Source organism: Elephas maximus, chromosome 15 (assembly GCF_024166365.1).
Source record: "Elephas maximus indicus isolate mEleMax1 chromosome 15, mEleMax1 primary haplotype, whole genome shotgun sequence".
NCBI classification, from domain to species: domain Eukaryota; kingdom Metazoa; phylum Chordata; class Mammalia; order Proboscidea; family Elephantidae; genus Elephas; species Elephas maximus.
Window position 1 is genome coordinate 41,459,565 of NC_064833.1, and position 27,580 is coordinate 41,487,144.

The following is a 27,580-nucleotide window of genomic DNA, read 5'->3' on the forward strand; positions in this document are numbered from 1 at the left end:
CCACCCCTTTATTCTCTCCACAGCAGTTACCATTATCTGACAAACTATGTTTTATTCATTCATCTCTCTCTCTCACTGGAATGTAAACTCCAGGAGGGCAGGATTTTTTTGGGGGGGAGGGTGGGTTTTTTTTGTCTGTTTTGTTTTCCCGATGTCTAGAATGATATTTGGCATATAACAGAGACTCAAAAAACGTATATGAAGTTTTTTGAATGAATGGGTGAATATTTGCTGTTGCTAACATTAGGGACATTTAGATTTTTCCTTCTTCCTTTCCTAAAATTCTAGTCTATATTATACTCAACAATAAATGTTTACCTTAAAAAAATTAATAACTTCTTTTTCTGATAAAGAACTTCGCTTAAAAAGTTTTTATACTAGAACTGCAAAGTTATAATGCATAACTTTGTCACTGAGAAGCCTTTAATCAATTGCCAAAACAAAGCAAATTCAACAGCGTTCCAAGCTGCTCTGAAGGGAATGGCAAAAAAGAAGGCTCCAGGAATTGACAAAATACCAATTGAGACGTTTCAGCAAACGAATGCAGCACTAGAAGTGCTCACTCACCTGTGTCGAGAAATTTGGAAGACAGCCTCCTGGCCAACTGACTGGAAGTGATCCATTTTTGTGCACATTCCAAAGAAAGGTGATCCAACACAATGCAGAAATTATTGAATAATATCATTAATATCACACACAAGTAAAATTTTGCTGAAGATCATTCAAAAGCATTTGCAGCAGTATATCCACAGGGAACTGCCAGAAATTCAAGCCAGATTCAGAAGAGAATGTGGAACCAGGGATATCATTGCTGATGTCAGATGGATCTTGGCTGAAAGCAGAGAATACCAGAAGGATGTTTATGTTTTATTAACTATGCAAACGCATTCGACTGTGTGACTCATAACAAAGTATGGTAACACTGTGAAAAACGGGAATTCCAGAACACTTAGTTGTGCTCATGTGGAGGCTGCGCCTAGACCAAGAGGCAGTCATTCGGACAGAACAAGGGGATACTGTGTGGTTAAAAATCAGGAAAGGTGTGCATCAGGGTTGTATCCTTTCAGCATATTTATTCAATCTGTATGCTGAGCAAATAACCCAAGAAGCTGGACTATATGAAGAAGAATGCCGCATCAGGATTAGAGGAAGACTTACTAACAACCCGCGATTTGCACATGATACAACTTTGCTTGCTGAAAGTGAAGCTGACTTGAAGCACTCACTGATGAAGATAAAAGACCACAGCCTTCAGTATGGATTACACCTCAACATAAAGAAAACAAAAATCCTCACAACTTGACCGATAAGTAACATCATGATAAACGGAGAAAATACTGAAGTTGTCACGGATTTAATTTTACTTGAATCCACAATGGCCATGGAAGCAGCAGTCAAGAAATCAAGAGACGTATTTCATTGGATGAAACTGCCGCAAAAGACCTCTTTAAAGCGTTCAAAAGCAAAGATGTGACTTTGAGGACTAAGGTGTGCCTGACCCAAGCCATGGTATTTTCAATTGCCTCATATGCATGTGAAAGCTGGACAATGAATAAGGGAGACGGAAGAAGAATTGATGCCTCTGAATTATGGTGTTGGCAAAGAATATTGGATATACAATGGACTGTTGCAAGAAGGAACAAGTTTGTCTTAGAAGAAGTGCAGCCAGGATGCTCCTTAGAAGAGAGTACGGTGAGACTTTGCCTCACATACTTTGGACATGTTATTAGGAGGGACTGGTCCCTGGAGAAGGACATCACACTTGGTAGAGAGTAAGCAAAAAAGAGGAAGACCCTTGATGAGACAGACTGACATAGCAGCTGCAACAACAGGCTCAAACATAACAACAATTGTGAGGATGGTGCAGGACCGGGCAGTGCTTTGTTCTATTGTACATAGGGTCGCTATGAGTTAGAACCAACTTAATGGCACCTAACAACAACAACAGGGCCATATTCTCTCTGAAGTCTCTAGGGGAAGATCTTTCTTGTCTCTTTCAACTTCTTGTAGCCCCAAACATTCCTTGGCTTGCAGCTGCAATATAACTCCATCCACATAGCCATCTTCCCTTTGTGTGTCTCTCTGTGTCTCTTCTCATTCTTCATAATGACACCACTCAGATTGGATTAGGACCCACCCTAATCCAGTATCACCTCATGTTAACTGATAAATTCTTCAAAGACCTTATTTCCAAACAAGGTCATGTTCACGGGTACCAACGGTTAAAATAAAAAAAAAACCAAACCCACTGGTGTCGAATTGATTTTGACTCATAGTAACCCTATAGGACAGCTAGAACTGCCCCATAGGGTTTCTAAGGAGTGCCTAGTGGATTTGAACTACCAACCTTTTTGGTTAGCAGCTGCAGCTCTTAACCACTATGCCACCAGGGTTTCCTACCAAGGGTTAGAACTTCACTATATCTTTTGTTGGGACACAGTTTAATCCATAAAAACCCATATGTTCAAAGAAGAAAATCATCTATTAGCAATATAGTGAGATGATTTATAAGTAGAAGTGAAACCCTGCCTTTAAATACTGAGTTCCCCTAAAACTGTCCTGGACACTCTTCTCACAAAGAGGCCCTGGTGGTGCAACAGTTAAGCACTCGGCTGCTAACCTAATGATTGGCAGTTGGAACTCACCCAGTGGCTCCGTGAGAGAAAGACCTGGTAATCTGCTCCCATAAAGACTACAGCCTAGAAAATCCAACAGGGCAATTCTACTCTGTCACATGGGGTCACTATGAATTAAAAATCAACTCAACAGCACCTAACAACAACTCTTCTCAAAACAGTTTCCCTAGGAAAATTCATCCACTCCGTGGCTTCATCTCCCAAACTGTTTATGTGTAGGCCACCTGCCCTCTGAGTGCTTGACCCAATGTACCCCAAACTGAACTTTGCAACCTCCTGCCTAAATCTGCTGTTCCAGTCACTTCTGCTCCAGCAAACCACCACCATCCAGCAATGTGATCAAGTCAGAAACCCAAGCCAAACCTGGACTGTCTCTTACTCCCTACATCCAATCTATACATCTCAAATATGTTCACTAATCACTCTAGCTCAAGGCTTCCTCAATCATAGAACTATTGACGTTTTGGGCAGGATCATTCTTTGTGGTAGCGGGCTGTCCTGCACATTGTAGGATGTTTAGCAGATCTCTGGCCTCTATACATTGCCAGTAGCACTGTCCTCAAAAATGTTCAGGCCCTACTCTCTAGGACATGTGAATATGTTAATTTACACGGTAAAAGGGAGTTTGCAGATATAATTAAATTGAGGTTGTTGAGATGTGGAGATTATCCTGGCTTATATCGGTGAGCCCAATGCAATCATAAGGGTCCTTATGAGAGGAAGGCAGGGGGGTCAAAGTTAGAGAAAGAACATGTAAGGATGGAAGCAGAGGTCAAGAAGAAAGAAGATGCAACACTGCTTGCTTTGAAGATGGAGGAAGGGTCCATGAGCCAAGGAATGCGGGTGGCCTTTAGATGAAGGAAAAGGCAAGGAAACAGACTGTCCCCTAGAGCCTCCAGAAGGAACACAGTGCTGTCCACACCTTGATTTTAGTTTGGTGAAACTGACTTCTGAATTCCAGAACTGTAAGAGGATACATTTGTGTTGTTTTCAGCCATCGAGTTTGTGGAAATTTGTTACAGGAGCACATTAGGAAACTAATACAGCCCTCCCTCATACAGGCCGCTTCCAAGGCCCTGGGAAGGACTCTGGCAATGTGTTCGTATGATCATGTTTTTGTAACATTTACAAAACTAAAATATTTTAAATACAGTTGGTTAAGACTACTGTCTCTTTCTACGTGGACTTCCCAAGGTGCTCTTCCCCTCCTGTGGGGTCATGTTGGAACAGCTGTAGGCATTTTGGGCTCTGGCTAACCAGAAATGCAGTTGGAGATACTTTGGTTTGTGGTTAGTGGGATATTTTGATGCGGTTCATGGTCACGTCCATGTAGCATTAAGTTTATTGCTGGAGTGTAGGAATGGCTTCCATGAACACTCCCATTGCCCATTGGCTCAAATCCCCAGGTGTGGTGACATGAAGGAGTCACAGGACACGTGCACCATGCCCCTCATTCTCTAATCTCTTCAGAGAAAAAAGCTACCTCCACAGTAGCTAATTTTTTTCAGATCAAGCTGAAGCAGTAATTCATGAAGAAGAAGAGATAAATTTGAATAAAAAACCAAACTTATTGCCATCAAGTCAATTCTGACTCATGTCAACGGTATAGGACAGAGTAGAACTGCCCCGTAGGGTTTTCAAGGCTGTCATCTTTATGAAAGCAGACTGCCACATCTTTCTCCCCGAGGAGCAGCTGGTGGGTTCAAACCAACGACTTTTTGGTTAACAGCTGAGCACTTAACCACTGTGCCTCCTTATAAATTTGAATAGAAGTAATGAATAGGTTCTTAGATTGTTTGATTAACTAATAAAGAGTAGTGAATTCAATTAGCACATTGGGAAAAGGTTTAAATTTCTTGCTGATTTAGACATGATTTACAGGCATCAATGAAGATAATATAAACTCAGCACAGTATCACAGGAGTCTTGGTGGCACAGTGGTTAAGTGCTTGGCTGCTAACCAAAAGGTCAGCAGTTCAAATCCACCAGCTGCTCTTTGGAAACCCTATGGGAGAGTTCTACTCTGTCCCGTAAGGTCTCTATGAGTCAGAATCAACTCGATGGCAATGGGTTTGATTTGAACACTACCACAAGGAACATATCAATGACAAATTGGTTAATAAGCATCATTAATTCAAAGAGAGTTATATATTTAGGATTGGTCACTGCACAAGAAAATGTGAAATGCCCTGAAATCTTATAATGCGTACGTGAAAAAAATTTGATAAAGATTTTTTCAAATTTGACAATAATCCTAAACATGTACATGGCATTGCCAAGAATAAGTTGTTACACTGACAGAAGCTTTTTAAAACTGAGTAGATAGTCCTTGAGTGGATGGGCACACACCTGACAGGTTGGCTTGGTTGGTGGGTAGAGTTCAGAGGTGGGATGGATCCTGTGTGGGGAAAATCTCATTGGCTGTGGAATCTGAGCTGTAAACTAAAAAAAAAAAAAAATCATTTTGTTTGAAGGAAAGTTTCCAGTAACTGCCCCACCACCCATCACCCAACACACTTTGAGTTAGTTTTGGTTATACACGTGTTGCATTTAGTCAAAGAATCCCATAACAGTTCAATGTAAATATTTAAGCTGTTTTTGATAAAATAAAACTTGATAATATTTTTAAGGAGCCCCGGCGGCCAATGGTTAAGAGCTCCGCTGCTAACCAAAAGGTCAGCAGTTCGAATCCACCAGCCCCACCTTGGAAACCCTATGGGGCAGTTCTACTCTGTCCCATAAGGTCACTGGGAGTCAGAATCCACTCGACAGCAATGGGTTTGGGTTTTTTTGTTTTTTTTTTTGCTGGCGCAAATGGTTAAGTGCTCCACTGCTTAACCGAGCTGTTGGAACTCAAACCCGCTTAGTTGCTCCATGAGAGAAAAACCTAGCCATCCGCTTCCGTAAAAAATTACAGTTTAGAAAACCCTACGGGGCAGTTCTATTCTGTCACATGGGGTCACTATGAGTCAAAATACACTGGAAAGCACCCAACAACAACCCAAACCAAACCCGTTGCCGTGGAGTTCGATTCCCACTCATAGCGGAAACCACAGGGTTTCCAAGGAGCAGCTGGTGGATTCCAACTGCTGACCTTTTGGTTAGCAGTCCAGCTCTTAACCGTTGCACTACCAGGGCTCCTTGATGCCCACTTCCAAAAAGGAAAACACCAAACCCATTGGTGTTGAGTCGATTCCGACTCATAGCGAGACTATAGGACTGAGTAGAACTGCCCCATAGAGTTTCCAAGGAGCAGGTGGTGGATTCGAACTGCAGACTTCTTGGTAAGCAGTCAAATTCTTAACCACTGTACCACCAGGGCTCCTAGTGACCCTATAACCAAAGCCGGTTGCTGTTGGAGCGACCCTGTGAACCAAACCTGTTGCCATCAAGTCAATTCTGACTCATAGCGACCCCACAGGACAGGGTGACCCTATAAAAAAAAAAATTTTTTTTTTTTTTTTAGCACTTAATAAAACTGGACTTACCTTTGGAGCCTTTATTTAGCTGAGGGGTAAGATGTATATTTAAAAATGGATATGAGAAGTAAAAAATGCTCTCGGACTGCGGTGTGAGAAGCCTCTTCTAGCCTCTCCCCTCTTCTCAAGCACCTGCTTTGGTACTTTCCTACTCTTCAGCTCGCACGATCTTGCAATTGGGAGCCAGCTCAGCCCCATTCTCTGACCCAGAACAGGCCGAGCCGCCGTGCGAGCTGCCCGCCTCCAGGGGGCGCGCCAAGCGCCGCGGCACGAGGCCGCTCTGGCCCAGCCCGGGCTCCGCTGGCCTCGGTGGCCGGCCCCTCCCCTCCGCCTGCCGCGGTCGCCCCTGGGAAGGTTCCGCTGGAGCCGCTGCTGCTGCCGCTTCTCGGGCGACCTGAAGGTACCTGGGCTGAGGCCCGCGGGCGGTCCCGGGCGGAAGCCACTGCCATCTCCCCTGCTGTCCCTGAAGGCCCGGAAAGCCGGGGCCCGGGGCCTGAGGGGCGACGCACTAGGGCTCCGCGCACCATCCGGGCGGTGCCCGAAGTGGCCGCCTCGCTGGGCTGTGCTGCTCGTAGCGCCGGGAAAAGGCCTGCGCGGGTCGTTGTGCGCGTTTGAGGGTAGAAGCTGTGGTGGTTCGTAGAGGGTGCCAGCCTGGATTTGCCGGCCGCGCCGGGGAGACCTGGGGCGGGGCGGACGCCGTGGCGGTTAATCGGGAGGTCAAGGGGATAGCTCCCTGCGAGATGTCGCCTCGTTAGGCCCCGCGAAACGTTTGCTGTGGCAGCTTTAGCTCCGAAAGTACAGGCAGATTATAAGGAGCCTCAAGTCAAGGCGTAAACAGGCAACTGAGACGCGAGTGAACTGTCCAGAATACCCCGTGTTAAAAGAATTTGTACACCTTTCAGGTGGGGTTCGGATCAGCCCACACTTCTACTCCTGATTAACAGGCAGTGCCGAGAAGCAGATTGTTTTGTCTTCACATTTTTCCCATAGAGTCGCTGTAAGTCGGCACACACGACAACAAATAGCTGTCTTCAGTGCTTATTATATGTCAGGCATTGTGCTGAGTGCTTTGGTTAAATTACTGAATCCTCTCGGCAACCCTGTGAGATACCGTTTTCATTTTACACGTAAGGAATCTGAGGCACACAGAGTCAAATTAATTTATCCAAGATCAGACAGTTAGCAAAGGGTGAGTGGCTCATTTCCCTTATTCCAGTGCCCATACTTGTGTTATCTAGCCAAACATGGTAATGTTCTACTAGATTTTTGTTCATTTATTAACTTGTTTTGTGACCTGATTTATCTCAGGTTTAATTTTCTGGGCTATAAACAGGAGTACTTTGCCAACTCCTTTTTAATTAAAAAAGAATTTAGTTCGAAAAATGTTTGCTCATTAAGGATTACAGTAATAATGTTAACCTTGAGCAAGGGCCCTCGCTAAACAAAAGATCAAACCTGTTGCCCTGGAGTTGATTCTGACTCATAGCGACCCTTGGCTTTACAATATTATGACAGCGATGCTGAAGAAAAATGAAAGATTATTTGATAACAGTAAGTTTATATTTTACAGAATGTAGGAAGGGCATTGAAGAGAGACCATGAAGTAATGAGGAATGAAGAGATCTTTGGTACGTTGTTTAGAGCACATTAAGTTATTATGAAAGATATTAAAGAATTTTCACAGTTTGTGTCACTGTGAGAATGAAAATCGTATTTCCTATTGTAGAAAGAGGTTAGGTTAGCCAGCGTCCAGAATCTCTTAGCCTCGTCAGGTTTTAAGACTTTGCATATTCTGCATTCTTATAATAAATATATATTCATGCCTTCCATGGTCAGGCACTGTTCTAAGCACTAGGAGTATAAGAGTGAACAAAACAAAATCATTGTCCTGTGAAACTAGCATTCCACTGAAGGAGAGTGGAAGTGGGGACAATAATTCTTCGAAAGTAAGTTAAAGTAAAATACGGTTGGGCATGTGATAACAATCACTAAGAAGTAAAATAAAGCAGGGAAGGGAGAAAGGAAACAGAAGAGAAGAAGTGGATGCAGTATTAAAATAAGGAAAGGTGTCTTGGAAAAGACTCTTGAGCAAAACTTGAAGGAGTACGGGACAGCCAGGCAGCCAAATAGGGAATGAGTGTACCAGGCAGAGAGAAGAACAAGTGTAGAAGCCGAGGTAGAACCCATCAGTCTTGTTGGAGGACCAGCAAGGAGGCCAGTGAGTTTGAGCAGAGTTAGGGAGGGAGGAATGAGGTCAAAGAGGTAGTGGGTCCTGACAAAGACTTTGGCTTTTACTCTGAATGAGGAGAGAGGTCATTAAAGGGTTTTGAGCAGAGGAGTGATGTGATCCAACTTAATGTTTTTAAAGGATCGTTCTGGCTGTTGTGTTGAGAATTGACTCTAGGGGACAAGGGTGGAAGCAGGGAGGCCAGTAGGAGGTTGGTGCAGCAATCCAAGTGAGAGATGTTGATGTCTTTGACCAGGTAGTAGCAATAGATACAGTAAGAAGTGGTGTTATTCTATGTCCATTCTGATAGTAGAGCTGACAGGATTCACTGAGAGATAGGTTGTAGAGTGTGGCAAGAAGAATGAAGCATGACTCTAAGGTCTTTGGCCTGAGCTATTGGATGGGTAGAGTTGCTATTCACTGAGATGGGGAAGACTGAGGATGGAGAGAGATGGGGAGAGGGTTGGAGCGGGAAATTAGGAGTTCAGTTTTAGACATGTCAGTTTGAGATGGCCATTCAAGTGAAGTAACGTGAGGCTAGAGTTCAAAGTTTCGGACTGAAAATAGAAATTTGGAATCATTAGCAAATAGATCATATTTTAAAGCCATGAGACTGGATGAAATCTAGCTGAGAAATGAAGATTGAGCCCTGGGACTTCCCATGCTCAGAGGTTAGGGAGATTAAGAAGTCCCACCCAAGGAGTCTAAGAAGAAGAAGCCGTTTTGAAGGTAGGAGGAAAAAGAGATGAGTGTGGAGTGCTAGAAGCCCACTGGAGAGGGTGTTTCAAGGCCATTGGATTTAGCAAACCAGAGGTCACACTGGTGACCTTGCAGGAGTACTTTCAGGAGAGTGAAAACCTGTTGCCTTTGAGTCAGCCCTCAACTCATGGCAACCGGATTTGTTAGAGAGTAGAACTGCTCCATAGGGTGTTCTTGGTTTTAATCTTTATGGAAGCAGACCACCAGGCCTTTCTTTCGCAGCACTACTGGATGGGTTTGAACCTCCAACTTTTAGGTCAGTAGTCCAGCACAGACCTTGTGCACCACCCAGGAACCTTTTCAGGAGAGTAGAGGGGGAGAAAACCTGATTAATGTGGTTTCAAGAGAAAACAGGAGGAGAGGAATTAGAGACCGCGAGTATGGACAACTCTTTAGGGAAGGGTAGCTGTAAATTTATTTCCACCTTCAGCTACTTAGAACTGAACTTGGATTCCTTTATCAAATCAATGGCTGGTAGAAATCATTAACTCTCAAAACCAATGCACATTATTGCTTGTCCTTTTTTGCATAATACGTTTCAGGACCCATACAAATGCCTAGGTGGAGCATTTGTCGCTTATCTTTGTTCTTTACCCTGGGTTAAAAAATTAACTTAGAAATGCTATAAGCTGGGCATTTGAAAACAGCACACATGCACACATTATATACAAATTGAGAGCAGGATTTAAGTTTGCTATCTCAGTAGATGGCACTGGGGTTGGGTTTTTTTTTTTTTTTTTTGGTATCTCAGTAGAACAGAAGGTTTCAGAGGGCATCTCGAGAAGACAAATCAAAGTATTATAATGAAATGTGAAGACTTGGAGTTAGAAGACCAAAAGGGAAGAACACAACATTTCTGAAGCTGAAAGAAGAAAAAATTCAAGCCTCAAGTTGCAACATTGAAGGTTTCTATGGGCAAAATATTGAGTAATGGAGGAAGCACAAAAAAAGAGGGAAGGAATACACAGAGTCACTGTACCAAGAAGAACTGTTCGACATTCAGCCATTTCAGGAGGTAGCATATGATCAAGAATTGATGATTTTGGAGAAAGAAGTCCTTGCTGCACTGAAGACTGGTGAAAAACACAGCTTCGGGAATTGACAGAATACCAATTGAGATGTTTCAGCAAATGAATGCAATGCTAGAAGCTCTCACTCGTCTTTGCCAAGAAATGTGAGAGACAACTGGCTAGCCATTTGACTGGAAGGGTTCCAAGTACATGTCCATTCCAAAGAAAGGTGATCCAACTGAATGCAGAAATTGTTGAACAATATCGTACACAAGTAAAATTTTGCACAATGTAATTAAAAAGGTTGCAGCAGTACATTGACAGACACCTGCCAGAAATTCAAGCTGGATTCAGAAGAGGATATGGAAAGAGGGATATCGTTGCTGATGTCAGATGGATCCTGGCTGAAAGCAGAGAATACCAGAAAGATGTTGACCTGTGTTTTATTGACTGTGCACAGGCATTTGACTATGTGGATCATAGCAAGTTATGGATAATATTGTAAAGAACAGGAATTCCAGAACACTTAATTGTGCTCATGAAAAACCTGTACATAGACCAAGAGGCAGTCATTCGAACAGAACAAGGGGTACTGCATGGTTTAAAATCAGGAAGGGTGTGCGTCCGGGTTGTATCTTTTCACCATACTTATTCATTCTGTATGCAAAGTAAATAATCCAAGAAGCTGGACTATGAGAAGAATGGGAGCATCAGCATTGGAGGAAGACTCATCTAACAACTTGCATTATGTAGATGATATGACCTTGCTTGCTGAAAACGAAGAGGACTTAAAGTACTTAACTGATAAGATCAAAGACTGAAGCCTCCAGTATGGATTACACTTCAACATAAAGAAAACAAAAATCCTCAAAACTGGATCAGTAAGTAACATCATGATAAACGAAGAAAAGATTGACATTGTTAAGGATTTCGTTTTTACTTGGATCCACAATCAACGCCTGTGGAAGCAGCAGTCAAATCAAATGGTCATATTGCACTGACAAATCTGCACAAAAGACCTCTTTAAAGTGTTCAAAAGCAATGATGCGACTTTAAGGACTAAGGTGCACCTGACCCAGCCCACAGTATTTTCAGTTGCTTCATATGCATGTGAAAGCTGGACAGTGAAAAAGGAGGGTGGAATAAGAGTTGATACATTTGAATTATAGTGTTGGCGAAGAATATTGTACATACCACAGACGGCCAGAATAACAAACGAACCTGACTTGGAAGGAGTACAGGTGTAATGCTCCTTAGAAGTCAGGATGGTGAGACTTCATCTTATGTACCTTAGACGTGTTATCAGGAGGGATCAGTCCCTGGAGAAGGACATAATGCTTGGTAGAGGGTCAGCAAAAAAGAGGAAGACCATCAATGAGATGAATTGAGCCAGTGAATGCAGCAGTGGACTCAAGCATAACAACGATTATGAGAATGATGCAGGACCGGGCAGTGTTTCATTCTATTGTACACAGGGGTCTCTAGGAGTCGGGAACAACTTGACAGCACCTACCAACAACAGCATCTCAGTAGTAGTAAGAACTGACAGCTCTGGTATACATGATTTTTATTAGGAGAATTAATTCATAAGGAACAAATAAACTTTACTTGTCTATCGTTACTTATAAAATCTTAGAATTAATATTTCACTGAAGTTAACCAATTTATGCGTTAAATTATAAGATAGTAAATGTGCAAAAAAGAGTGCAGTTTTTATCTGAAGACATAAATTTAGGTTCTTGTTTCTGCCCTCAGCAAACTAATGCCCAAATCTATAAAATTATCAAGGCATGTATATCAGATTTATGCAACCTTGATGGTGGATCCTAGTTCTTTATATAGTCCTGTCATGTACCTTTTTCATAGGAAATACAACCATCTGATGCATTGTAAAGATTTAAAATGTTTCAATAAAATATTTTAAAGCTTAGAGTTATATCTACTTTTGTTTTTATCCATTAATGTTATTTGGAATACGATGAGTATATCAGTCTACTTATTGAAATCTTTTTTTTTTTTTTTTCAGCTGAAGAAAGTGTTTTCTTAAGTTTTTGCCTTTTGTTCTTGTTTTATTCTCTGGGAATTTTTCATGAGTTTCATCTATTCTCTAGTTTTCATAACTGTCATTTCACACATCCTTTTTAACTTTTTTCTTCTGCATAGCTTCTTAAGTTAGGCCCTTTCATCCACTAATTTCATTCTCTACAATATTATTCTGTTCCTTGCTGCTTATGATTTGGATTTTAAGTTTCTGTTATGTTTTTATTTCATTTAGTATTTTCTTATCCCAATCTGCTTCTAATACTGTATTTTTCCTCACACTGAGTTCTTAATTTTTTAGGTATTTCTGAGAGCACAGTGTTTTTCTGGATTTTTTTCTATTATCATAAATAATTTTCATTGATATGATTTTCTCCATGTAGAGCTAATGCACCTCTTATGATACAGAATTTTTTTTTTTATTATTGTACTTCGGATGAAGGTGAACAGAACAAACCAGTTTCTCATCAAATAGTACACAAGTTGTTCTGCGACATTGGTTAACAACCCCACAACATGTCTACACTCTCCCTTCTCAACCCTGGGTTCCCTATAACCAGCTTTCCTATCGTCCCCCGCCCCGCCCCCGCCCCCCCCCCCCCCCAATCCCTGCCGTAGGGCTTGTGTACGCCGTCAGTCTTGTTTTGTTCCACGGGCCTGTTCAGTCTCTGGCTGAAGGGTGAACCTCAGGAGTGACTTCATTACTGAGCTGAAAGGGCGTCAGGGGCCATACTTCTCAGGGCTTCTCCAGTCTCTGTCAGGCCAGCAAGTCCGGTCCTTCTTTTTGAGTTACAATTTTGTTCTACATTACTCTCCAGCTCTGTCTGGTACCCTCTACTGTGATCCCTGTCAGAGCAGTCAGTGGTGGTAGCCAGGTACCATCTCGCTCTACTGGACTCAGTCTGGTGGAAGCCATAGTAGATGTGGTCCATTAGTCCTTTGGACTAATCTTTCGCTTGTATCTTTAGTTTTCTTCATTCTTCTGTACTCTCGAAGGGGTGAGACCAGTGGCGTATCCTAGATGGCCACTCACAGGCTTTTAAGACTCCAGACATGATGCAGAAATTTTAAATTGACTCTGTGTTGACTTTCTACTGTTATTCATTCTTTAAAATGAAATAACTTTTGAGACTGACATTGTAATAATTGAATTTGTCATATCAGTACCATTCTACCAAAGACTTACAAGTAAAATAGAGGACTGAATTGTGTGTAGGCATACCATAAAGGACTCTATTGTTGTGTTTGCAAAATACTTTTAACAGTAATATTTACCTATTTAAAATCATTTTTCAATATTATTAGGTATTAATTCATGGCTATATCTTTGTAATAACATGCTTATCTCTAATAAACAGACATAAGAATGATGAACTTATTTAAACCTTATATCTAAAAATAAAATCAATGACATTTAAAGGAACAGCTAATTTCCAAATTAAATAGATGCTTGTTCTTTTCTAAATGTTAGTTAGCTTCTCTTTATTCACTAGGATTGTGAGCACTTCCTCCAAGCCAGTGTTTAGTTGTTGTTGTTGATCGAGTCGGTTCCAACTCAGAGTGGCCCTGTCTACAACAGAACAAAATGTCGTACCATTCTCATAATCGTTGCTGTGATTTGAGCCCATTGTTGCAGCCACTGTGTCAGTCCATCTCGTTGAGTGTCTTCCTTTTTTTCGCTGACCCTCTACCAAGTATGACGCCCTTCTTCGGGGACTGGTCCTTCCTGGTAACATGTCCAAAGTGTGTGAGATGAAATCTGTACATCCTTGCTTGTAAGGAGCATTCTGGCTGTACTTCCTCCGAGACAGACTTGTTCATTCTTCTGGCAGTCTATGGTTCATTAACTGTTCTTCACGAACACCATAATTCAAATGCTTCAGTTCGTCTTTGGTCAGCCAGTGTTTAGAAACCTAAATTTAATTTCTGATTTGCCAGTACGTTATTAGAGGGGGAAAAAAAAAATCTAAAACCAAAACATATTCAGTACAATTTGATACGAACATAAGTAAAGAATAGATATACATGTATTTTTACCAAAAAATGCAATTTTCTTGTCCTCTGGTCATGTGGCCCTAAACATACATATACCAAAGAAATCAGATACAGGTTTGTATGTTTTCAATAAGCTATCCAATAATCAGTACTTTTAATGAATTTCATAATATAGTCAGTTAAAAGACGTGTATGTTTTTTGTTATTTAGGGATAATACCAAGCTAGTCAGAAACAAATACAGGAACACAGATGGTTTATTAAGCTACCTTTTTCACAACAGTCCTGGTGGTGCAGTGGTTGAGAGCTTAGCTGCTAACCAAAAGGTTGGCAGTTTGAATCCACCAGCCACTCCTTGGAAACCCTATGGGGCAATTGTACTCTGTCTTGTAGGGTCGCTCTGAGTCAGAATCAACTCGACGGCAACGAGTTTTCCATGTTGGGCCTTTGTCAGATGAGATACTCTGCTGTATTTTATTTTTTAAACTAACTGTTACGGAGGATCGAATTGTGTGTAGAAAGTGATCTATATTTTCTCTTACTGCGTTATGATTTAATAATGTTTAATTAAAAAAAAAAATTCCAGAGTGTGACATTGTTGAAACAGTTTATCTAGGCATTTTAACTTTTGTGGCATTTTTAGTCCTAGTATCAACTTTTTCCAGTACTCAAATGGTGCTGCTGCTTTAGTTTTGGCTTTTTGTCTGTTGACTGTTATGCCGGTTTTTTTTCTTCCAATTATGAATCCCCTCAGGCCCTCCCCTCTGGCCTTATGCTCATTGTCCTTACTTCTCTAAGTCCTGGTCCCCTGGATGTTGTTGTTAGGTGCTGTGAAGTCGATTTTGATTCATAGTGACCCCATGTGATAAAGTAGAATTGCCCCATAGGGTTTTCTAGGCTGTTGCCTTTACAGGAGCAGATCCCCAGGTCTTACTCCTGCTGAGATGCTAGGTGAATCAGCCAGCTTTTCTGTAAGTAGCCAACTGCTTAACCATTGCACCACCAGGGCTCTTTCGTCCCGTGGGTGGAGAAGACATCTTCTTCCCTGGTGGAAGTGGGAGTGATCCACCTTGAGCCTTAGGAGGAAACAGCTGGCGAAAGAGACTAGAGAGACAAGTGAAGCTAAAAGGAGAGGTTGAAAGATGTCAGTGTAAATGAGGGAAAGGAAAAAGTGGAAGATGCCAAAGGAGGTAGTTGTCAGAAGGGGAGCTACAGGTTAAGATCTGGGTAGTGGAACTAAATTCCAAATAGACAAAGTCCAAGTGAGGGTGATTGAAGTGAAGTGGTGATAAAGGTCTTTGATGTTGAAAAGTATGAGGAACTCTTGGGTTAATCTTTTTTAAGTGTTAAGTTGCACACATGAAACCATCCAATAAAATATGATTAAAAACTAAAACTTAGGGCAGGGAAATAGGTTAATCCTAGCCCAAAAAAAGGACAGCAGGAAAGGAACCAAAGGCTCCCTTTAAAGCCTCAGATAGATACTCCTCAACTCTCTTTTATATAAGATTCTTTACTCCATTCTTACCAACGGTCTGATCCCTAAATTTTATCATTTCCCTTGGGAGGAGGAGGAAATATCTAACACCCTATCTGGTAAGTCGTTCTACCATTTCCCAGTCCTTTTGTGTCTATATTATAAGCATACCATTTTTTAAGGCCCTTTGGCTAGGTTGGCTCCCTAGCCCTTGCTCTAGCCTTTTTTTATTGTCTATCCTTATTTACCAGCATCCTTCTTTGAAGAGGTTGAAGTGAATGGAGTAGAATATGGGTCCAATAATGATATCTGTAGAGTTCTTGAATTTTAAGGATATACCTGGGCCATAAATATAAACATCACGATGGCTCTAGGCTAGAGTGATTTGTATAGCTTTGCGTGCAATCCAGCCACATCTCAAAGAACTCCACTAGATTTTCTCCTGTACTTGTTTAGCCTTGTCCACCCTAGTCATGAGAATGGATGTTTTTGTGTGAAGGAACGCAGTAAATGGTAGCACCTGTCTATCATAACTGAGAGTGTGGAAGGGGGCAGATTATAATAGAATTATGAAAAATAAATTATTATGTTGAAAATGATGTACCTTATATTTCTACCATGATTCATGGATAGGGCTAAAACCAAAGGATGGGGGTGAGGAGTAGCAAGAAGTGCAGCCTTAGCCTAACATTTAAAGTTACAGCTTTTCTGCTTCTCAGCATCCTTACGTGTGAAATAAGGAAATGGAATTAGATGATCCTGCATGGCCCTTCCAGCTCTAAAATGATTTCTCCCAAGAATGCATTTAATCTTATGCCTTCAAACTTTTTGAGGGAAGGTCTGGTTTAAATTGTGTGGGCCATTTAGAGAATAGGAATACTTTACGAAAATTGTAGTGCCTGTATATTGAAACAATATTCAATAAATGGAAAAGTTATGCCATTTAAGTAGCGCTTTCATGCTATATAAATGAAGGCTGCCAGGGTAGGTTTTGAACCCTACTGACACAGTGGTTAAGCACTTGGCTGCTAACTGAAAGGCTGACCTTTCAAACCTACCCAGCAGCTCGGGGAGAGAAAGACCTGGCAGTCTGCTCCCATAAAGATTACAGCCTAGAAAACCCTAGGCTACTCCATCACATGAGGTCGCTATGAGTTGAAAATGGACTCAACGGCACCTAACAATAGCAACAAAGGTGGGTTTGGTGAGGTTTAGATTTCTGAGTAGGCCCAGAACCCTCTGAATGCTATTAATTTGCTAAGTAAGCTTAAAGAAAATTGGAAAATTGAAATTCATTCCAACTCCGAATTTTCACAAATTAACAATTTGTGAGAATTATGATGACGAGTAACTGAGAAAACAGAGAAACTTCAGAATTCCTCTTGCTTTATAGAGTTGTTGGTAATGTGCCATCAAGTCGTTTCCAACTCATAGTGACCCCATAGGTCAGAGTAGAACTGCCCCATAGGGTTTCCAAGGAGTGGCTGATGGGTTCGAACTGTCCACCTTTTGGGTGGCTGGTGGATTTGAACTGTCCACCTTTTGGGTGGCTGGTGGATTTGAACTGTCCACCTTTTGGGTAGCAACCCGGCTCTTTATCATCAAGCCACCAGGGCTCTCCTGTATACCTGTACTAGATGCTGAAGTTGAACTTGAAGCTCAGGTAGACCACAAGGTGGCACCATTAAGCCATACAACTAAAGTGCTGCAGCAGCTAGAAAAAACTGATTTTTTAAATTCAAATAACTTTATTACAAAAGTCATACATGCACATTAATGACTTCTTAGATTGACTATCCAGTGGTTAATTAATTGCTTTATTATATAAGTACAAAATATATGGGAACTTCCTATGGGAGGAAGTCTCTTGCTAAGCATTTTAAAAAACGTGGTAAAATTACGCAGTAAAAATTTTGGAAAATATCAAAAGTTGCTAGAATTTAAAACAGAAACTAGGATAACCAGTAGTACCTTTGTGAAATAATTAATATTGATTTACTTTAAGCCAGCATCTTTGCTAATGGTTGAATTGTAACTAAAATTTTAAAATGCAAACAAATAAGTAATATAGGTGTTATATAAGTATTAACAGGAAACATCAGAAATCCTCATTTCATGACATTTGATTTCCTGATAGAGGAAGAAAAATTTAAACAAGTATTTTCTAGCTATCTCACCCAGTAAGAAATTCTTGAGAATAGTAAGTCTAGGAATTTAGTCATTTCCTGTAAAGTAGAAAACATTTCCAGATATTTCATTGCTGTTTTCCCATACTTTAAAAAGTTTACTTTGTGTGATATGATATGATGCTGAAGTGTGCATGTAGAATTTGATGAAATGTTGTGTTTTGTTGTTCGTATATCGCGATAATAAAAAAAAAGTTGAAAAACATTAAAAAAAAAAAAATTCAGGATTTGTATGCAGACTGATGTTTCCTGGAGAGCAGGAAAGATTTCCAGGTATTTGTTGTTTTCCTGCAGTTTCAAAAGGTCACTTTGAGATGAAGGAGTTAATTCAGATATATGGGCTTGACTAATGTTTCCCTTTATGTAATCTATGATGAAAAGATTTGTTTAATTCATTGCATATTAAAAAAAAACTTATGTAAACAACCTTAATGACCTATTTTTTTTTTCATTTGTAAAATGAGGTTAATGATAGTACTTGCCATATGGAATTTTTGTGCGTATTAAATCAGTCATAGGAAAAACACAACAGTGTCTGGAGTATAATTTAATACATATTAAATGTTATTATGTATCTTCAAAGCATTTGTTTGCATAGTTATAGCAGATGTACAAATAAATCTTTTTTCCCCTTTTAATTAAGTTTAGTTCCATAAGAACCTATGCTAAGTCATACCTGACTAGCCTAGTTTTAATTATTATATGAACTTCAACATAATAAATTGGCCTTTCTTTAAGTATCATTCAGTACTTCACACTTTCAAATTAATCTCACCTTAACAGCATTAATGAAGTTATGATTTAGAGTGATTGGCAACTTGTTATTGAAGAAATCACAAAGCTAAATTTTAGACATAGCTGCATTAGACTAAAATGAATTGGCCAGAAACTTCGATATAAAGCAAAAATGTGTCCATTCATGGCAGATCCAGGTCTATGTAAAAATTACTCTTTTTGAACTTCTTTTAATTATTTTTGAGCCTTGGAAGTAAAATTCACAAGGTTCTATTTATAAACTTTCTCGCCAAATGTTTTTCATAGTACTAGAATATCCTGAAAGGATGATGTTCTCAATTCCTTTTATTTTCTCACTACCGTGCTTTTACAAAGGGAGCCACCCCTTCCCTTTTTTAAGAACTTAAAGTGAATATGCACATAATTTGTTCATTTAGAATAGATACCCCAAAGCTTAAAAATTGGAATCCTCACCATTTGATTGGTGAGAATATACTTCCTAGGCTCTTCTAATACATCATCCAAAAAAATAGGTACACAAGGATCTTAAATCCAGCTTTAGTTTAACAAGCTGTAAACCAGAACCGTAGAAGTTCTATAGTGAGCAAGGAAAGCATCGCATCAAGATTGCTGTTCCAGGAGGGAGCTCCTTGGCTCAAGTAGACATGTGAGACTATATGGGTGGCTCCCACCTGAAGGCGAGATGAGAAGGCAGAGGGGGACAGGCGCTGGTTGAATGGACTCAAGGAATACAGGTTGGAAAGGAGGAGTGTGTGGTCACATTAGGGGGAGAGAGCAGCTAGGGTTACATAGCAAGTGTGTATAAGTTTTTGTATGAGAGACTGACTTGAATTGTAAACTTTCACTTGAAACAATAAAAAAAAAAAAAATTGCTCTCCCAGTAAAATTACTTACCTATAAAGAAGTGAGACTGGTTCCACAGCCATACACTATACAATCAACTTCATTTGTACCACATCTTATAAATACGTTGTCTCAGAATCCATTATTATAGCCAAATTTTGGTCAAAAAGATTATTATTTTAAAATTTTCTTAGATTACATTTCGATTGGCTTAAATGTCAGTGAACTTAAATCAGTGTAGCAATAGGAAAAATAAACGACGAATTCTTTTTTAGTGTGATAAGGAATTCAATTAAAAAAATATGGTATATATAGGTTCTGGGTTGGTACATGCAGTAGAATACTCTGCAGCCATTAAACATTGAGATTCATGACATGAAAAGATGTTCACAGTATAAAAAAACTCAAAACTGATGACATCGAGTCAGTTTCAACTCATGGTGACCCCATGTAGTATAGAGTAGAACTGCTCCATAGGGCTTTCTTGGCGAAATCTATGGAAGCAGATCACCAGGGCTTTCCTCCATGGTGCTGCTGGGTGGGTTCAAACCACCAACCTTTAGGTTAGTAGTAGAGTGCAAACTGTTTGCATCACCCAAGAATCTGTTCACAATATAGTAAGTGAAAAAAGCTTAGTATCAACATGTATGAGTTAAATATGCATATTCATATAGGGAAAAAAAGCTAGAGGGCCATAGCACCAAAATATTAAAAATAGTTATTTCTAGTTGGTAGGATTATGGGTAACTTATTTTCTTCTCTTCATGTTTATTTTCTAAAAAATTTTATAATAGAAAAAATGTTACTTTAAAATCATGTTACAGTTAACTTGAGCATACATTCAGCAACGAATTATTGGATTTCTCTTGTGTTTACACTTCACGAAACATTAGTGTGCCAGGCACTGTGCCATCTGCTAGGATTTACAGGCAAATTGACCCACTTCTTGCCTCTTAGAGACATGTTCTGGCAGGAATTTTAGAAAACAATTGTGAAAGATCAGCAAAGCTTTGAATAAACCGTTTTTTCCTGATTGTCTTGGTAACTATAGAGGCCACATAGCACAATGGAAATATTATGGACTAAATGTGCAGCCCATCTCTGGCAGTTAGAGCAGTGTGACTTTAGACTCATTAACTTCTCTGAGCCCCAGAAATGATTAAGACCACCTTCAGAGAAATATAGCTGCTGAAAAGCAGACTGAAGAAATACATTATCAGTGTTTTTGGAAGGATTTTAAATTGTTAAAATTCTTATTTGCTCCCAGCTGCATTTCTTTTAGACATAGCTTTCTTCCTTGCCCAGTATCTGTGGGTCTAAGAACAGAAATTCTAAAGTATTAGGAGTTAAGATTTAAAGACTTCATTGAATGTTCTTATTTTATGGTTCCTCGAGGTTATTTTTAAATTTTAAAACAAATCCTATCCTCTTAAAAGGGTATCCTTTTAAAGGATAAGAATAACCAAGTGAAACTGTTGAATTGGTGTCTGTTTTGGTATGTATATTCTCAACAACACAATAAATAAATCAAAAATAATTTAAAAAAAAGAATAACCAAGTGAAATATAGAGAATCCAGATTCTTGGGTTCCATTTATTGTGTAGCATTCATTTTCCCAGCTTTATTACTTTTCTTTGACATTAGAAAATGTGGGCAATAAAATCTAATAAAGTGTCCCTTCAGTCCATTTTTCCTTGCGTTTTACTAAAGTCTGGCGCTTTGACCTCTGATCAGAGTTGCTGTGTAGGCATAATGTAGTCAGTCCATTTAAACCAAGAATTTAAACCACTTACTCTTGCCTTTCCCTGTACCCTTTCAAAATGAAAAGTCAGTACATTATGTGAAGTTGGGGATATTAGATACAGAAGACCAATTTAAAGTTATTGTATAATATGTATTAAAGTAGAACATATTCTGTATATTCTTAATCAAGAATACTATCTTAAAGTTTTGTAGATTGGCATAAAATTGTGGGTCCAAAGTTGATTTATACATATGTGTGTGTGTGTGTGTGTATATGTATATGTTTATACGTACATATATATAGAAAGAGAGAGAATATTAGAACTTTCCATCAATTCATTGACTCACAAGCTTCCACCAAAATTGCCTTAAGTTGTTGTTGTTTGAGTGGAGACAAGTGCTATTTGGTGTTCGGAGTTCTTGTTGCTAAGATATAGGCAACTGCCTTATCCCAAAGAACTTCTCATGAACAACCTCTTAGGCAGGCCACAGAGGATGGAGTTTGGAGCTGTAAATGCTAGGCTGCCCAGACCTCTAAGACCTGACCCCCAGAGTCTGGCTTTTAATAACACCGGAGAATCTGCTACTGCACCAGTCACTGGACACATCTCTTAGGAACCAGAGCCCTGATGAGCAAGCAATCAGATGCTCTCTGGTGCTTGACACTCTTTACTGGGTTTGTCCTCTGCCAGAAACCCATTCTCTTGTTCTTTCCTGGAAGTCTTTACTCCCCACTAGAGGTCACCCTGTTGCTAGAAGCTGCTGTCTTACCAGGAGATCAATGTTCTCCACAAACTTGCTTCAGCAGAGGACTCATTCCCCAAAGCTGTGCCTAGCCTGGGGAGGGTGATAAGCAGTATTTTTTGAGTGCTTAATATGTGCCTGAAGCCCTGGTGACGTAGTGGTTAAAGTGCTTGACTGCTAACCAAAAGGTCTGCAGTTCAAACCCACCAGCCACTCCACAGGAGAGAGATAATCTTCTATAAAGATTACACGCTTGGAAACCCTATGGAGCGGTTCTACTCTGTCCTACAGAGTGGCTATGAGTTGGAATTGACTTGATAGCAGTGGGTTTGGGTTTGGTTTTGGTTTTGGGTAATATGTGCCTGAATTTGTTTTAAGCACTTTACATAGGCTAGTTTATCCTCACAACAGTCCTAAGAGGTAGGTGCTGTTTAAGAGATGAAAAAAAATTAAACAGATTAAGTAACTTGTTTAAGTTGTACAGTTAGTAAAGTAATTGAGTTGTGGTTCAAACCCAAACAATCCAGTTCTGAGGATGGAGTAGCCTAGCTCTTTTAGGTCTCTGACAGATAGAAAAACTGCGTTTCTAGAGTACGGAACCACTCCTAAGATAGCCCCTCTCATAAGAATCAGGCTATATTACATCTCTCCCTTCTCCTTGCCCTCCTCTAAAACCAGCCTTTGGTATGCTTAGCTTTCATATCCATTCACAGGGCAGCAGACTCTGCTCTCTGTGAATCTTGAAAGATTGTAGTTCACTGTTCACACTCACACATTAGTTCCTTTAACTCTACTTGTGAAATTGTTCTTATTAAATACTCCCTTTTGTAAAGGGGCATCCACCTGTCCCTTTCTAAATACTTGGTTCTACAAAGTCTTCCATAACCTCTCACTCTCCTGTTCCCTGAAATACCCATATAAATGACTCCAAAAACACATTTTTTTTGCCTGGGGCACCTTCGGACCCAACAGACTCTTGTAGTCAAAATTTTTAGACCTCTCTTTAGACCTAGCAATTATACTCCTGGACATTTATCCCAGAGAAGTGAAGACAGATTCACATAAAAGCCTGTACACAAATGCTTATAGCAGCTTTATTCATAGTAGCCAGAAACTATTATGGCTTTCAGTGAAAGAGTAGTTAAACCAGCTGTGGTACATCCATCTCATGGAGTATTACTGCTCAGCAATAACAGGGAACAAACTATTGATGTACACAACAACCTGATGAATTTCCAAAGAACTATGCTGAGTGAAAAAACCAATTACATACTGTAGGAATCCATTTATATAACATTCTTGAAACGACAAAATTCTGGAAATGGAAAACAGATTAGTGGTTGTCGGCATTAAGGAGGGGTTGGGGCAGGAGGGAAGTGGGCGTGGCTATCAAAGGACAACCTGAGGAACCCTTGTGGTGATGGGAATGTTCTATACCTTGACCATGTTGGCATCCTGGTAGTGATATTTTACTGTTGTTTTGCAAGATGTTGCCATTGGGGAAAACTGGGGAAGGGTGCACAGGTCTCTCTGTTATTATTTTGTGCAATGGCATGTGAATCTACAATTATTTCAAAATAAAAAGTTTAATTAAAATCTGTAGGTCTCTTCATTCCTTTGATAAATAGTTAATATGCTTTCTGATTTCTGTTCACCTTAACTTCTTGGGAAAGCTATTGATGGATATCTAGTGATTTGGGTCTAATTGGGATCTTGGAAGTTTCCTTGCCAGATTTCTAGTAATGAAGGCTAATGAATTTGTATAATATGTATAAAATCACATAAACAGGTCTGTAGTTTGATCAAGTATATTTTCTTACAGGACCTGTAATATCAAACAGAAGTAGTAGCAGCATTGTCTTTGTTGTGGATTTGAGGGAATATTAAGGTTATTTTAGGGAGGGATATATAATCTATAATTTTATCTCCAGATGAAAAGGAAAACTTGTCCTTTTCATAATGTAAATCCTACTACCTTCAGAATCACCTCCTTGCTCCATTTCAGCATTGAAAATTGAAGGCAAATCATCTGTCAGAGAAAGGCTTTCCTCATGAAGACTCAGTTCCAGTGGTCAGGACAAGAGAGGAATAGTGCTAGGCTTTGGGCCAACTCAGAATATTTGTTCAAGGAAAATGCATTAAGTGGCTCTGTGATTTGAAGTGTGTTTAAATTGATATTATAGAACTGTAGAAAACTAGGAAGCAATTTAGGAGAGTAGATGTTTTGTGTTTTATTATTTGGGTAGCTCATCATGATACTTGATTCTGTTGTAAGACTTCTCTCATATGTAGTTTGTCAGCCATCACCATCAATTCCAACCCAGCAATGACCCTTGACTTACATATTGTAAATAAAGCTTCATAAAATACCATTAACTATTTCATTGTATAAATTTATTTAAAGGGATTTTGACAACAGTGAGCATGGATAACCAGTAAAAGGTTAACATAAATTTGGGGTTTAGACTTTATATCCCACCATTAGCATGGTACCTGGTACTTTTTGGGCACACAGTAAATGCTTCCTTAATCATATTGCTTTATTTGTGGTCCGTACTGCCTGCCCTCTGACCCCGCTTCTGTGATCCCTTGGGAGAAGAGTTCACTGGCAGACAGAGTCCTGCTCTCTCAGTGCACTGGGGTGGGACAAGAGTAAAGCCAGCAGAAACTTGAAGGTGGGGCCCCACAGCAGGTCAGGAGGAGGGTCAGAGAGTGTGGAGAAGACTGCAAATCAACTTGGGCCAGCTTTTCTTTCATGCTGGAAACGAAAGGAAGGCGCAACCTCAGGAGGAGGTTTAAGTACCAGCATTCAGTACAGATGGATTAGAAATATTTTTTCTTAAATGTATTCTGTTTGGTTGAAATACAGTGAAACCTATAAGAGCCGAAACTCAACAGGACTGCTTTGTTTTTCCGGGTCTTGCAAGTTTTTTGCCTTTGACAGGGTGCAGTCTGACCATTTTTCTGTTGCTCATTTTAGTGGAAAATATTCGAATTTTCTTTCTCTGGCAGGTTTCCACCTTATACAGGTTCTAGCTTTTGCAGATTTTACTGTAGAAGTATTGGCTGTTTTTACCTTTCTTTTTTTTATTATTATTGCAAGTAGTATTGTTTTTCTAAAAACGGTTTTGGGGGTTAATGTGGGATCTAGCCACCATTTATCAAGTGCAAATAAGCGCTCCAAGCAATGACTTGGAATGAATTTCAGGCCCAGTTTGTTCTCTACTGATGGCTCATAATTTGATTCTTTTATCTTTCTGCCCATGCTTTCTTGTGTGTGGGCAACAGACCAGCGTCTTATTAAGGCCCTTCTGTTCTCTTTTTACTACCCAATTACTTATGTCAGTTACTTTCCTAGCCTCAAAAGTTGATTATCTGGAGAATATTTACAGGTCCCCACTATCCTGTCTGATTTAATAGAACAGCAAGCCCTTTTTCACACCACACCCTTGCTATAACTGAATTTTCTGTTTACTGTAGATCCTTGCTGGCACATTGCTGGATATTTTGTTGAACCATCTTAAGGATTCAGAGAAACTGCCGAGTGATCACTGAAAGAAAGATCTAATCTTCTTTGGGCTTACGTGAGTATGGTTTACTGTGGACTTCCTCACAATACATGAAGCCTTGAACTGTGGCCTTGCTTTAGGGCACTTTCAGTTCTGTGATCAAGATGAAAAATGGTATCTTACTAAATTTGGGGGTAAGGTTAGCAGTTTCTCAAGGGCACAAAGAAACTCAAAATACACTACACTTATTCTCGCTAAAAAAATAAAAATAGACAAGAAAGGCTTGTCTTTTTACTGAGCCAAGATTCAGAAGAATCCCAGTCTGCAAACCACAAGAATTCTTACTGTGTTTGAACCAAAAATACCAACTAGATTGTTTTTCATTATCTATTCTTACGGAATTTAACCAAAACATGTTACCTCTTGAAAAGCACTTGATATTTGGTGTTTTCTTTTTTATAAAAGGTTTGTAATACCTTTGTCTGTTCATGATCCAATCCAATGAAAACTAAGGGAAAATAAGGAAATTATTCTCAAAAGTGAATTCTTGACTATTTTATTGAATAATTTGTTCTCATTGGGTAAATTTCTTTAAAAATCATTATATAGTGCCATAATCTAAAATTTATTTTATCTTGATCTCTGCAATTCTTAATCATAAGCAAAATTTTCCTTACTTAGAATCATCCTTAGCAGCTCCTTCTCACCCTGCGTTTCTAATGGACAGTCAACTTACGCTAATTCTCATCTCTATCGCTCTCCAGTTTGTCCACTTCTCTCTGTTGCTTCCGTAGATCAGACTGTCATCATTTCTTGCCTTGATTACTGTAATGACCTGCTGATTAAGCAACTTGTCTCTAGTCTTGACCCCCTCCAATATAACTACCCTGTTGCCATTCTAGTAATCTTCCTGAAAGACTGATAAGACTGTGCCATTTTCTGGACTTAAAATCCTTCAGTGGCTCCTCATTGAAATTTAGGTATAATAAGCCTTACTATGAGGTTGTTAAAAAACCAAAACCCATTGCCATAGAGTCAATCCCGACTCATAGCAACCATATAGGACAGACTAGAACTGCCCCATAGGGTTTCCAAGGAGTGGCTGGTAGATTCAAACTACCAACCTTTTGGTTAGCAGCCATAGCTCTTAACCACTGCACCACCAGCGCTCCATGCAGTTGTTAGGAAGATTAAATAAAACTCATTAAAATCCCCTATCAGGGTCGAATTACCCAATAAGCAAGGTACGCATGGACTTAACTTTATTTACTTACTTATCTGTAGTGAATCCACGTGAAATTGTTCACTACAGATTAGTAAGTAAACACAAGTAAACCTGTGCTTACTTGCTTACAGGTTAATCCTCCCCTGCCTGTTGTGTTGCTTGGCTTAGAACAGATCCTCGGTATATGTTGTTTCCCCTTTCCACAGAGAACCTGTGGGATTCAGGGTAGCTGCAGAGCTCTAGTGTAAGGACATCTAGGACTGGGACAGTGGTTCTGGTGGAAAACCAGGCTAACAGGAGTAGGGACCACGAATCTCACCAAACTCAGCAGCCATACTTTCCTGAGTCCCATTGAGGTTAGGCACAAGAGTAGATGGGCCTAGCATCCAATCCCACCAGTGTTCAGGAAAGAACTTTGCCTGATAAACTGTTCAAGCCAAGCCCATCTATGACTCAGCTCTTGTAACCTTAAAGAGATCCATCTCTGTAAACCAGAGCTTCGAACCAGTTCAGACCCCTGCTAAGAATTTACCTTTCGAACAAGTTCTGCGGTGATGCTAATGCTACTAGTTAGAATTGATCCCTAGTAGAGTAGTGGTTCTCAAAATTTATTACACTTAAGAATCACCTGGCGATCTTGTGAAAATGTAGATTCTGAATCAGTACATCTAGAGTAGAAATGCAAATTCTCAGTAGGAATTTGAACTAGAATGAACCAGAAGTCCTGCTGTAAACTCATTAGCCTCTGCCTTTGTGTTTTCTTGTTTTGGTTTGTTTTCTCTTTAATTTCCCAGTAAAGTTTATTTTATTTTTTTAAAGTATTTTCTACCAATATGTAGCTTGACTTTTCATACTCTTAACAGGGTCTTTTGCAGAGCAAAAGTTTCTAATTTCTACCTGGATGGCACCAGGCTACCATTACTGAACATCTTTTTTTTTTAATTTTTTTTAT

General features: G+C 39.8%; 1 protein-coding gene across 2 annotated transcripts in view; it reads left to right on the top strand.

The window, feature by feature from the left end:
- The first annotated feature begins 6,434 nt into the window (after positions 1 to 6,434).
- ANKRD46 (ankyrin repeat domain 46) overlaps positions 6,435 to 27,580 on the top strand; it is a 32,615-nt gene continuing 11,469 nt past the window's right edge. Inside the window, exons 1-3 of one of the 2 annotated variants that reach the window (XM_049854021.1) lie at positions 6,472 to 6,515; positions 7,686 to 7,743; positions 25,375 to 25,478. The gene's annotated coding sequence lies outside the window, so the exon portion shown is untranslated. Of the gene's footprint in view, positions 6,516 to 7,685; positions 7,744 to 25,374; positions 25,479 to 27,580 lie in introns of both variants that reach the window. The other variant, XM_049854022.1, reaches the window with a different exon arrangement.